Consider the following 11,169-nt stretch of genomic DNA (forward strand, 5'->3'; position numbering starts at 1 on the left):
CATATATACATATATATAGGATAGTAATCATATCACATCCATACATGGGCAGTCGTAAACAGCTGTTATTGTTATTGTTAACGCTGATATTGGATCGGTACACAATATCGGTCGATACTGCAAGTTCAGGTATCGAAATCCCTATTGAGAAGGAAAAAAATGGCATCGGAACATCTCTAGAGACTAGTTAACGTCATCACGGCGACTCGTCCGCCTTTACAGCCTTGTTGTGTATACTCGGCTCATGCGACCGTGGTGTAGTTTGTTCATAGCCTAACTTTAGCTTTTTACTTCTGCTGATTGCATTCACACTTCAAAATCATAAAAGGGGTGTTCATTTGTGGAGATTATCTTGCTGAACAGAACGTGTTAGTATCATAAACGTTTGTTTGCCGCATAGCTTTTTTTCTGCAATAATCCAAAATCCAATGGAAAAATCCCATTGGCTTTTTGTCGAGGGAACCAGTGCGACTTACAGGTTGGCCTACAAAAATGTCATCATCCCTGCAGCACTCTATGGCTCTACATTACAAGTTCCAAGTGTGAGCAATGGCAATATACAATATAATCATTCTGTGCTTGCTACACACACACTCGTGAATTATGTTTTTCATCTTTCCCATGACTCCAAATAATACCCTGTAAGGCACTGCCACCGCAGATCCTTTCAAACGATGATAAATAGTCTAATAAGAGAACAACAATACAGACAGCAATTTAGATAGCTGTAGCTACATGACACACATCATCAATAAATCAATACTCACTAGCATAGGCAGGCCTCACACAAAGCAAGGCATGGAGGGAGAATGAGGTAAATGAAAAAAAAACGAAAAAAACATATCATCACTACTGACACGGGCGCCAAGAGACCAATGAGTCTCGATAAATCTGCTGTGATAGGTCAGAGAGAAGTGTGAGCCGGGCTGAATGAGTCTTTCCTGGCTCCTCCTGGTATCTGGCTATAAATAAGACTGAATGGCCGAGCCTGTCGGACCTGCACTCAGTGCTGCTAACAGAGTGCCTGCCCCTATTCCGCCACGCTAGGCTAGCCTCCGCTCAGTCTGTGGGGATTTCCTCTGCCATACTCACTTGTGCAGACAGCACAGAGAAAGACAAAGTGCGAGAGGGATGCTACGTGTGTGTGTGTGTGTGTGTTAGGGCCGACCAATTAATCAAATATTAATCGTGATCACGATTTTGGCTTCTCAAAATGAAATGGACATGATATACCGCGATATTGATGTTTAAAATGTGTGCTACGTTCATAGAAAACTCCGCTGCATATCAAATCAAGTGTATTACTTGATATATCAATTGTTTTGACTGTCAAAATAAAAATGTACTGAATTCAGGTGTAGAAGAACCTTATTTTAAGTCCTATTTTGATGCAAAGATTTGTACATTAGCAGGAATGTAGCACAACATGGAAGTGAAAGCAGTCTGTTTATTTATTGTGAAAGTGCAATAAAAACATTTGGTAACACTTCATTTTACAGGTCCGCAAATTTCATGGTAATTAGGTGATTAGCTAGTAACCTATTTGAAATTTCTTTGGAATTACTGCCAAATTATCCCAATATTTACATATTCATACTCATGTATATATTCAAATTTATCAAAAATTACTTTGTTTGGCTGTCTTGACTTGGGACTTGACTCTGGGCTTTTATTATTATTATTTTATATCTATTATAAACATTATTTACTATTAATTATATTCTGCTATTTGCCAATAAGCAGTTATAAATAACTAGTAATTTATTTAATACATTTCCCAGGAAAAGAATATAAAGTTAATTGATGGGCTTTATTTCCATGTCTGCTGGTAAATAGATAATAATTAGCAAATAACTTCTTTGAAATTTCTTTAAAAAACTCCTATTATCACCTATTACCATGAAATTTGCAGAACTGTAAAATGAAGTGTTATCAAATATGTTGTCCCTAAAATCAATGAAAAAGCCTGATAAATAATCAGGATCTCAATATTGAGTGTGTGTGTGTGTGTGTCCCAGCTGGCTGATGTGAGCAGGCGGAGTTTCCAGAGCAGCGGAGCCCGGCTGGAGGCTCAGCAGGATCTGTAGACCGCGGTCAGACTGGCCGGGGGGCAGCTGCGGAGGCAGCAGCGAGACCATCTGCGTAGCCCGGCCACTAGCTCACACACACACACACACACACACACACACATACACTCACAGAATCAGTTCAACAAGCTGGGTGGAAACTTTAGAAACGCTTCCATGAAATATTCAGACAGCACATAGACATCAGAGCCCTTGTGCCCAGAGATAGTGAAGACCTCGAGTCCACCGAGGCCTTTGAATCAGAACACGTCTCGGAGTGTTTCAATGTATGAATCAGTGCTAAGAGGCCTGTTGCCTCACAGGAACACAGCCTCTGCTAATGGAGTTATCCATGTGGTCAGCTCGGCTGTCTCAATGACTGATTACTGACAACTCAATCTCCCACAGAAACACAGAGGTGTGTCTGGACTGGCAACCTCCTTAGCCAACGCTCGGCGTGGAGGTCGCCGGTGTCCTTGGCAACCATGGGCCGCCCCCCCCGAGACATCCTCAGCTCCTCTGGTGGCGCCGCTGAAATCGAATGACCTTTTTCACCATCATTTACATAAAGTTATTTCTCTTCTCATCAACACAAACAATGCTTAACAACCAGCGTAGCTTCCCCTTGGCTCTCAGGATGCTCATTAGCATTCAATGCAGCAATAAGGCATCAAATGAGTCATAAAATGGCATGGAAAGATATTTCTCTTCCTATGTATCAACAGTATACATATTTAACATGTACAAGTCACGACTCACGCTGAGCTACACACACTCACCAGGGATGCAATCTCTCAGAGTGAAATCTGAGCGTTTGATGATTGGGATTTTGCGTATCATCTCCACCTGAATTTAACGGCTTTTAGTAGGAACAGCCTGAGGTGAAGGATCTTCAAACCACCAGGGCACACTATCTGCCATTTGCTCCGTCACAAAAACAACCACTAAAGCATTTAACTTTCCTGGATGTTCCCTAGACCATTAAAGCAAGCCGAGTATGAAATAATTTGTGCAGCCTATAATGGGCATTGTAAATAAAGCTGCTTTCATGTTTAGTTTAGAACATAGTGTGTGGTGTGTGCCAGTTTATTTGTATCTATGACAAACTGAGATTTGTCTCAGTGAAGAGCTGGAACATCCACTTTCTTTGCTTCCCATCTCCCTCACACACACGCGTATTCATGAACACAACTAGAGGTAGAACGATTAATCAGTTTGGTTGATTATTCGGATCGTTATCAACGGAACTGGGCTCTGATAGTGGCCGATGGCTGCACAGCCGCCACCAGTCACGCAGGGACGTACATCGCCGTTTTGCATGGAGGCTCCATACAAAAAAGTCAAGGCAGAGGGGGAGGAAAAAAAGTTATCTCTCGCATATAAATCTCAACTCTTTGTGCCAAATACAAGACAGGTGGACAGGGAGGAAAATAAATCATTCACTGTTACTGTAACTTGCTAACTGTACCAATTTGGCGTTCCTTCTTCCAGATAATCCAGCCACGAAACTAGAAAACCTAAGGAATTAATTGGTACCAACCATGTCATACTAGCTTGTCGCGAAATATGCTAAATAATGCCCCAAACTTGCGCAAAATTTTGGCGAGGAAAAACTGGCATGGCCAATTTCAAAGGGGTCCCTTGACCTCTGACCTCAAGATATGTGAATGATGATGGGTTCTATGGGTACCAGCGAGTCTTCCCTTTACAGACCCACTTTATGATAATCACATGCAGTTTGGGGCAAGTCATAGTCATGTCAGCACACTGACAGCTGTTGTTGCCTGTTGGGCTTGAGTTTGCCATGTTATGATTTGAGCATATTCTTTATGCTAAATGCAGTACCTGTGAGGGTTTCTGGACAACATCTGTCATTGTTTTGTGTTGTTAATTAATTCTATCATGAAATTGCACACTTAAGGATCCTCCTAACCCTGGGAATATGCACTAACATTAATGGTTTGTAAGAGTAACATTTATCAAGGTGTGAGACGCGCAACAGAAGTAATCCTGGCCAGTCATAAACCACAGAACAGCGCCTAATGGAAAGAAAATTTAAAAAAATTCCAATGATGTAATCCACCAAATCGTATATCGGGTATTCTCTTACAAATTATTAAATTCGGAGTGACAATTTTTTTAATTAAAAACGGCGTATGCAAAACTAGCCGACTAGGCAGCTGAAGAAGAAAAAAAGATATCTGCCAATTAATCGGCTGTCAGCTTTTTCCTGCTCCAAACTATCGTTATTACAGTATATATCGGTCGACCTCTAAACACAACAATGAAATTTTTCACAGTGGAAATAGTTTCTCTTACTTAAAGGAATAAAGGAGAGCTATAGTTTAGTTTAGGCAATCAATGACAACCGTCAGAGAAACTAAAGGAAAAGAGGAAATTGATGGTGCCGTTAGAGAAATACGTGCAGGTGTCTGAGGGGAGCCTCTTAAAATATATGATCCTAAATGAACAGCGGCAGTGAAGGACGGTCGGGGGCATCCAGAGGTTCAGCTTGGCTTGTTTCCAATACTTTGGATCAACAAGCTTACCACCTGTGCTCTGCCTCTCCTCATCACCACCTGCTGATTTTATTGCTGATGCTGATCACGAAAAAGGAGACAGACAGAGCCCTTCCCCCAGCAGGGGTGTGATCCAGCAGATAAGAGTGTCTGAAAATATGTGCGGACCCTGTACACATGCCCGCTAGCGACAGTCTCTGGTGTTTTGTCATTTATTTGTTTGCTATAAGTATATCAATCTCATCGCTGCAGTAAAGACTGACGGAGCAGAGAAAGATGGGATAGCTGTCCAGCTGGGGTCAAGGGAAATGTAAGGAGTTAGCCTGGAATAGAGGTGTGTTTGCATCAGCTGTTTTTGTTCTGAAAGCGTGTGCTGTAACTCTAGACCTGGCGCAGCTTAAATTACAGATGCAGTTCAGTTACAACAACACAACAGCAGCACCAGAACTCCTTCTCATTATTGGAAATACCTAAGGTGCTTCCAATTATGACAAGAAGTCCCAGTAAATGTCCATGTCTATGGCACAGATTATGCTTTCCCCCTGCAGGGCTGGCAAATCAGCAGACACAGTAATGCTGAGGTGAGAGTGAACACAAGGCAGACTGACTGTCAGCACGGTGGCTTAATTACTGTCTCTGTGTCTCCAGTGAGCGTTATTCCCTGACTTTCATCCCTGCAAGAAATCCTCTCCTACACAAGAGCACTTCTCATTTGTTATGTTCTCTGTAATCCTGTAATAATTTATGCGTAAGTAGTAATCCATGCTGAAAGGCAAATTAATAGTTTTGTTGTTTCTTGATGGTGACATATTGATATTACTTTACATTAGTGATTTACAGAATAAATGCAATATAAAGCACAGTACTGTTGTGTTATGCTGACTTTTTTAACTTTGAGTGCTCAAGCAAGTTTGTTTTAATTTCTCTGAGCACTTGTGAAAGTTGAAAAGAATAGGAAAAAATCCGACAGCTTTAAAAGGTGCTAAATGCGAGATTGGGAGCATTTCTATTGCCTCCGCACGGCTCTCAACATGGCGACAGCTGAAACGGCAGCTTGTAGCTAACGGTGCTAACAGTGAAAACAAAGGCAACAGTGCTGACGGAGCTAACAGTGTTAACCTGTGGGGAACCGATGGGACGGTGCTACGCTTTCGTAACGGCGCCGTCCTTATCAGCTGTAACAACCGTATGAGAGCAGTGTAGAACGGCGGCCGTGAGCGAGCCAGTGGGGCACGCTCACATGCACAAAAAGCATGCAGGACTGGCCTGGATATGTCAAAAAAGCACAGAGACGCTCTGATTACAAGACACACAGAGGGAGAGCAACTTCACTCTCTGCTCAGGTAGACATTACTCCTCTATACCTTTACATAGCAAATAGTTGTTTGCTGCTATATTAATGCTCTGGATATCGTACAGGGAATCTTTAAAACAACGTGTTGTAATAATAGCGCATAAACCCATTTTAAATTATTCAAAATCTCAGTGGGGGCTAATGATTAGAGCCTAGAGAGACCATTTCCTGGATATCTCTAGTACAATGTGTGGCTTAATTAACAACTTTTGACACTCCCATTAGTTGGGCCTTCACGGTAATAATCAACCAGGAGCGGACTGCTTCCAACGATATGGCAATAAACCTCAAACTACTCGCCATCTGCTCTTTCCCCTGCTTACAAAACAAAAGACTGGTTTACTTGCAGAAAGAAGCTCTCTGTCAAATAGTTCTTTATCTATTAGGTTTTCCAGTTTTACCAACATTCTTTTACGACGGTGTTGTGAGTTACAACAAACGCCTTGTTGTTGTGTAAGCTCCATTCAAGCCTTACAGATCATGTGACACTGTTAAGGGCATTGTAGGAGATAGGACACCTGAATGTAACCCCCACCACCATAAAATACTATAATTTAAACTATTAGATACCATTATCACGTCTTTAAAATACAGATTGTGTTTCCGTGCATGTGGTACTTAACACAAAGATTATAACGACCTTCATGGTATTTTTAATCTCCTATAACTATAATTACTTTAATACCCCCATTTTTTCTTGATAGTTTTGCAGGGAAACTGTATAATGTCCTTTTAAAATATATCCCTAGCTGACCATGGATATTTGAGGTAGTTGGGGAAACACCTGATGCCCACTCTCTTACACTTCCCACCTGTGTGACCTTCGCATGACCACCAGTGACATTGTCATCCATCATGTGGTGTCTGAATGGTTTAAACACCTGCAGCTACATCATCATATTGTGACTAATCTGGTTGATTATGATGGATCCACCAAATCTAGTGTTTGGAAAAATGTGCAGAATAAAGAGTAATATCTACAGTACAGTGACACAATGGGAGACCACACATTCAACACACAGCGTTGGGCCTTTTTAGCTATAGCATTAAAGGTTTCCTGTTCAAAATACAGACAAAATTAAAAAATAATATCAATATTCCTATAATAAATCTGTAAGTACAAGTTGTATTTATAACCTAAAAGTGTAGTCACTATTATATAAGGATAATACCTCAAACAGGGATTTTGTGTTATTGTATCACTGTATTAAAGTCATCAAGCTAGTCGGCTAACATTTCTTCAGTTGTTTTAGCTCTGTAATTTACGATGCAAGCGCATCATGACAGGCCTCATTTCATTATATATAGATAGAAGCTAAGTTATTATTTAGCAGGGGGATATAATGTAACAGAAAAAAAACTAATACCATTATCACGCCTTTAAAATACAGATTGTGTTTCAGTGCCTGTGGTACTTATAATAATAATAATAATAATAATGACCTTCTACTTCATGGTATTTTTAAATCTCCTATAACTATAATTACTTTAATATTCCCATTTTTCCTGATAGGTTTGCAGGGAAACTGTATAATGTCCTTTTAAAATATATATCCCTAGATGACCATGGATATTTGATGTAGTTGGGGAAACACCTGATGCCCCCTCTCTTACACTTCCCACCTGTGTGACCTTGGATGGATCTGTCAAGTCTAGTGTTTGGAAAAAATTTGCAGAATAAAGAGTAATATCTACAGTACACAGTGACACAATGGGAGACCACACATTCAACACACAGGCCTTTTTTAGCTATAGCATTACAGGTTTCATGGTCAACATACAGACAAAATTAAAAAATAATATCAATATTGCTATAATAAATCTATAAGTACAAGTTATATTTATAACCTGAAAGTGTAGTAACTACTATATACGAATAATACATATTCCAACAGTGATTTTATGTTAAGTTTGTTTAGTATGACTGTATTAAAGTCATCAAGCTAGTCGGCTAACATGTCATCAGTTGTTTTAGCTCGGTAATTTACGATGTAAACGCATCGTGACAGGCCTCATTTCATTATATAGAGATAGAAGCTAAGTTATTATTTAGCAGGGGAACATAATGTAACAGAAAACAAACTAATACCAGCACGTACCGCAGTAAAAACATGAAGAAAACGGTGTTAAAATAGCCGTTTTATGTCGCATTACTGAACTCAATGGAGCTGCAGTTGGTCGAATTGAACCGCTTCGCTCGCGCTTCTTTCAAAAACTAACGGTCGTTTTTAAAACGTGTTTTTTAGAACGTTCACAGTAACGGTTCATTGTTGTTCCAACAGCTGTCTAACAGTTGTTTAACGGCTGTGCCACCATTCAAACCGACTCGGTTATATATGTGGAGCAACGTGAACAGGTTGAGATGATCTCCTGTGGCATCCATCGGACACATCTGTAAACGGTAAATACTAGCGCGAAAACACGGATTTAAAGACTCACCTCGTCGGTAAATATGATAAGTGTGCTGTGCTGTGGGGTTCCAGGTAATTCCTCTCCGGGTGTGTTGTTGATTATGAACGTTAATAACGTAAATTTAGGTTGTACAGTACACGTTGCTCTATGCCCGCCGCTTCCTCTGCTTCAACTAGTATTTCTCTGTGCGACTCTCTGGGCGGAACTACACGCTGTGTCGCAGAGACACACAGCGCGGAGGAGCCAATGGGAGGAGGCGGTGCTCAGCTCAGATAGAGGGGGGAGGCAGGAGGTCTCACTCTGCTCCTGAATGATGAAGACGAGACTCCCAAGGTATGGGGACACAAAATGCAGAGGGTTCACACCGATTTAGGTAATTTGGACAAGTATCTAAAGCTTCAGTAGGCAGAAGGTTTTGGGCATCATTGGGCAAAAGTTTCATAATTAGGACGTAGTGTTAGGGCCACATTGAGGGGAAAAAAATAAATCTGAGATTTCGAGAACAAAGTCATAGTATTACGAGATTAAAGTCATATGTTTACGAGAAAGAAAGTCATAATATTACGAGAATAAAGTCAGAAGTTTACGAGAAAAAAAGTCGTATTATTAGACCAAAATCAGAAGTTTACGAGAAAAAAAGTCATATCATGAAAATAAAGTCAGAAGTTTACAAGAAAAGAAGTCGGAATATTATGAGAATAAAGTCATAATATTATAAAGTAGAAATTCAATTCATTAGCTTCAGTTGGCAGAAGGTTTTTGGCATTGCTGGGCAAAAATTCCATAATTAGGACGGAGTATTAGGGCCACATTGAGGGAAAAAAACATCTGAGATTTCCAGAATAAAGTCGTAATATTACGAGAATAAAGTCATAACTTTACGCGAAAAAAGTCATAATATTACGAGAATAAAGTCAGAACTTTATGCGAAAAAAAGTCGTAATATTACGAGAATAAAGTCATAACTTTACGAGAAAAAAAGAAAATAACACGAAAAAAAATACTACTTCATAATATTATGACTTTATAATCATAATACTACAACTTTTTTCTCTTAAACTTCTGACTTTATTTTCGTAATATTAAGACTTTTTTCTCGTAAACGTCTGACTTTATTCTCGTAATATTACGACTTTTTTCTCGTAAAGTTATGACTTTATTCTCGTAATATTATGACTTTATACTTGAAATCTCAGATTTATTTATTTTTCCTCAATGTGGCCCTAATACTCTGTCGTACTGTCGTACCATAGACCTACAACAATGATGAATAAAAATGAAAATGTAAACAAAAAACAGTTATTCTTTTCCATTTTTAAAAATCCACAGGGAGCCACTGAAGAGGAGCTAAAGAGGCTCTGGAGACGCAGGTTGCAGACCCATGATCTAAAGCTTCAGTAGGCAGAACGTTTTTGCCATCATTGGGCAAAAATTACATAATTACGATGGAGTATTAGGGCCACATTGAGGGAAAAAAATTAATCTGAGATTTCGAGAATAAAGTAATAATATTACGAGAATAAAGTCATAGGTTTACGAGAAAAAAGGTTATATTATGAGAATAAAGTCATAAATTTACGAGAAAAAAGTTGTAATATTATGAGAATAAAGTCAGACGTTTACGAGAAAAAAAGTCATAATATGAGAATAAAGTCAGAGGTTTATGAGGAAAAAGTCGTAATATTATGAGAATAAAGTCAGAAGTTTACGAGATTTTTTTTTTAATATTATTAGAATAAAGTCAGAAGTTTACGAGAAAAAAGTTGTAATATTATGAGAATAAAATCATAATATTATAAAGTAGAAAATTCAATTCATTAGCTTCAGTTAGCAGAAAGTTTTTGGCATCATTGGACAAAAATTCCATAATTAGGACGGAGTATTAGGGCCACATTGAGGGGAAAAAAATAAATCTGAGATTTCTAGAATAAAGTCATAGGTTTACGAGAAAAAGTCATAATATTATGAGAATAAAGTCAGAAGTGTACGAGAAAAAAGTGTAAAAATATTGATTTCTTCAGTAAGTAGCCGTGTAATAAGCGGGATAATGTACAGCTAGCGGGTCATTGTGAAAGAAAAATGAGAGACCCCTTTGTTTCGCGTGCAGCATCACGTCGGGAATTCTTTCACAACAATGACCGCCATGCTGTACATTATCCCTTACATAACAGTCCGTAGAACGCCGTGATTGACCAATCAGAATCGAGTATTCAACAAAATATTTCGATATTGTAAGCAAGACGATATATATTGCGATTTTTAAAATTTTATTTCAGGAAAACTGTCATATTATAAAGAACACACCAGCATTACACTATTTTAGAATAAAGCAAAAATAACACATTTATACCGCATGCAAAAAACTGCATGGTTTTCCCCAAAAACTGCATGTGGTTATCATAAACTAGGCATGTCTGTTAAGGGGAGAATCGTGGGTACTCATAGAACCCATTTTCATTCACATATCATGAGGTCAGAGTTCAAGGAACGCCTTTGAAAATCACCATGTCAGGTTTTCCTCACGAAAATTCCTTAGGTTTTCTAGTTTCACATGACGCCAGAATCTTCACTATAGCTTTAAAACTGAGCCCGCTACAACCTCCGAAAGATTGAATAGCGGCCGGGCCGTCAGATTTTTAGGAGGTTAATTAAAAATCGATACAGTATTGCACAACATAATATCGCAATACTCATGCATATCGATATTTACTTACACCCCTACAGCGAATGCCTGAAAGTAAACGCCCACTTTTGATAAGAGGAGGTGAGATAATTGCATTTATTTATTTTTATATCTAGGGTATTGGTCTTTTTAACA

General features: G+C 39.0%; 1 protein-coding gene and 1 long non-coding RNA gene across 3 annotated transcripts in view; one reads left to right on the forward strand and one right to left on the reverse strand.

Moving 5' to 3' along the window:
• Window positions 1–8,567, reverse strand: part of LOC141782513 (protein NDRG3-like) — a 48,558-nt gene extending 39,991 nt beyond the window's left edge. For both annotated transcript variants that reach the window (XM_074659134.1, XM_074659059.1), the window contains exon 1: window positions 8,379–8,567. The gene's annotated coding sequence lies outside the window, so the exon portion shown is untranslated. The remainder of the gene's footprint in view (window positions 1–8,378) is intronic.
• Window positions 8,205–9,810, forward strand: LOC141782680 (uncharacterized). Its single transcript, XR_012597159.1, has 3 exons — window positions 8,205–8,340; window positions 8,575–8,684; window positions 9,681–9,810. It is a non-coding gene; the product is annotated as an uncharacterized LOC141782680 (long non-coding RNA).
• The last annotated feature ends 1,359 nt before the right edge of the window (window positions 9,811–11,169 follow it).

Source organism: Sebastes fasciatus, chromosome 1 (assembly GCF_043250625.1).
Source record: "Sebastes fasciatus isolate fSebFas1 chromosome 1, fSebFas1.pri, whole genome shotgun sequence".
NCBI lineage: Eukaryota > Metazoa > Chordata > Actinopteri > Perciformes > Sebastidae > Sebastes > Sebastes fasciatus.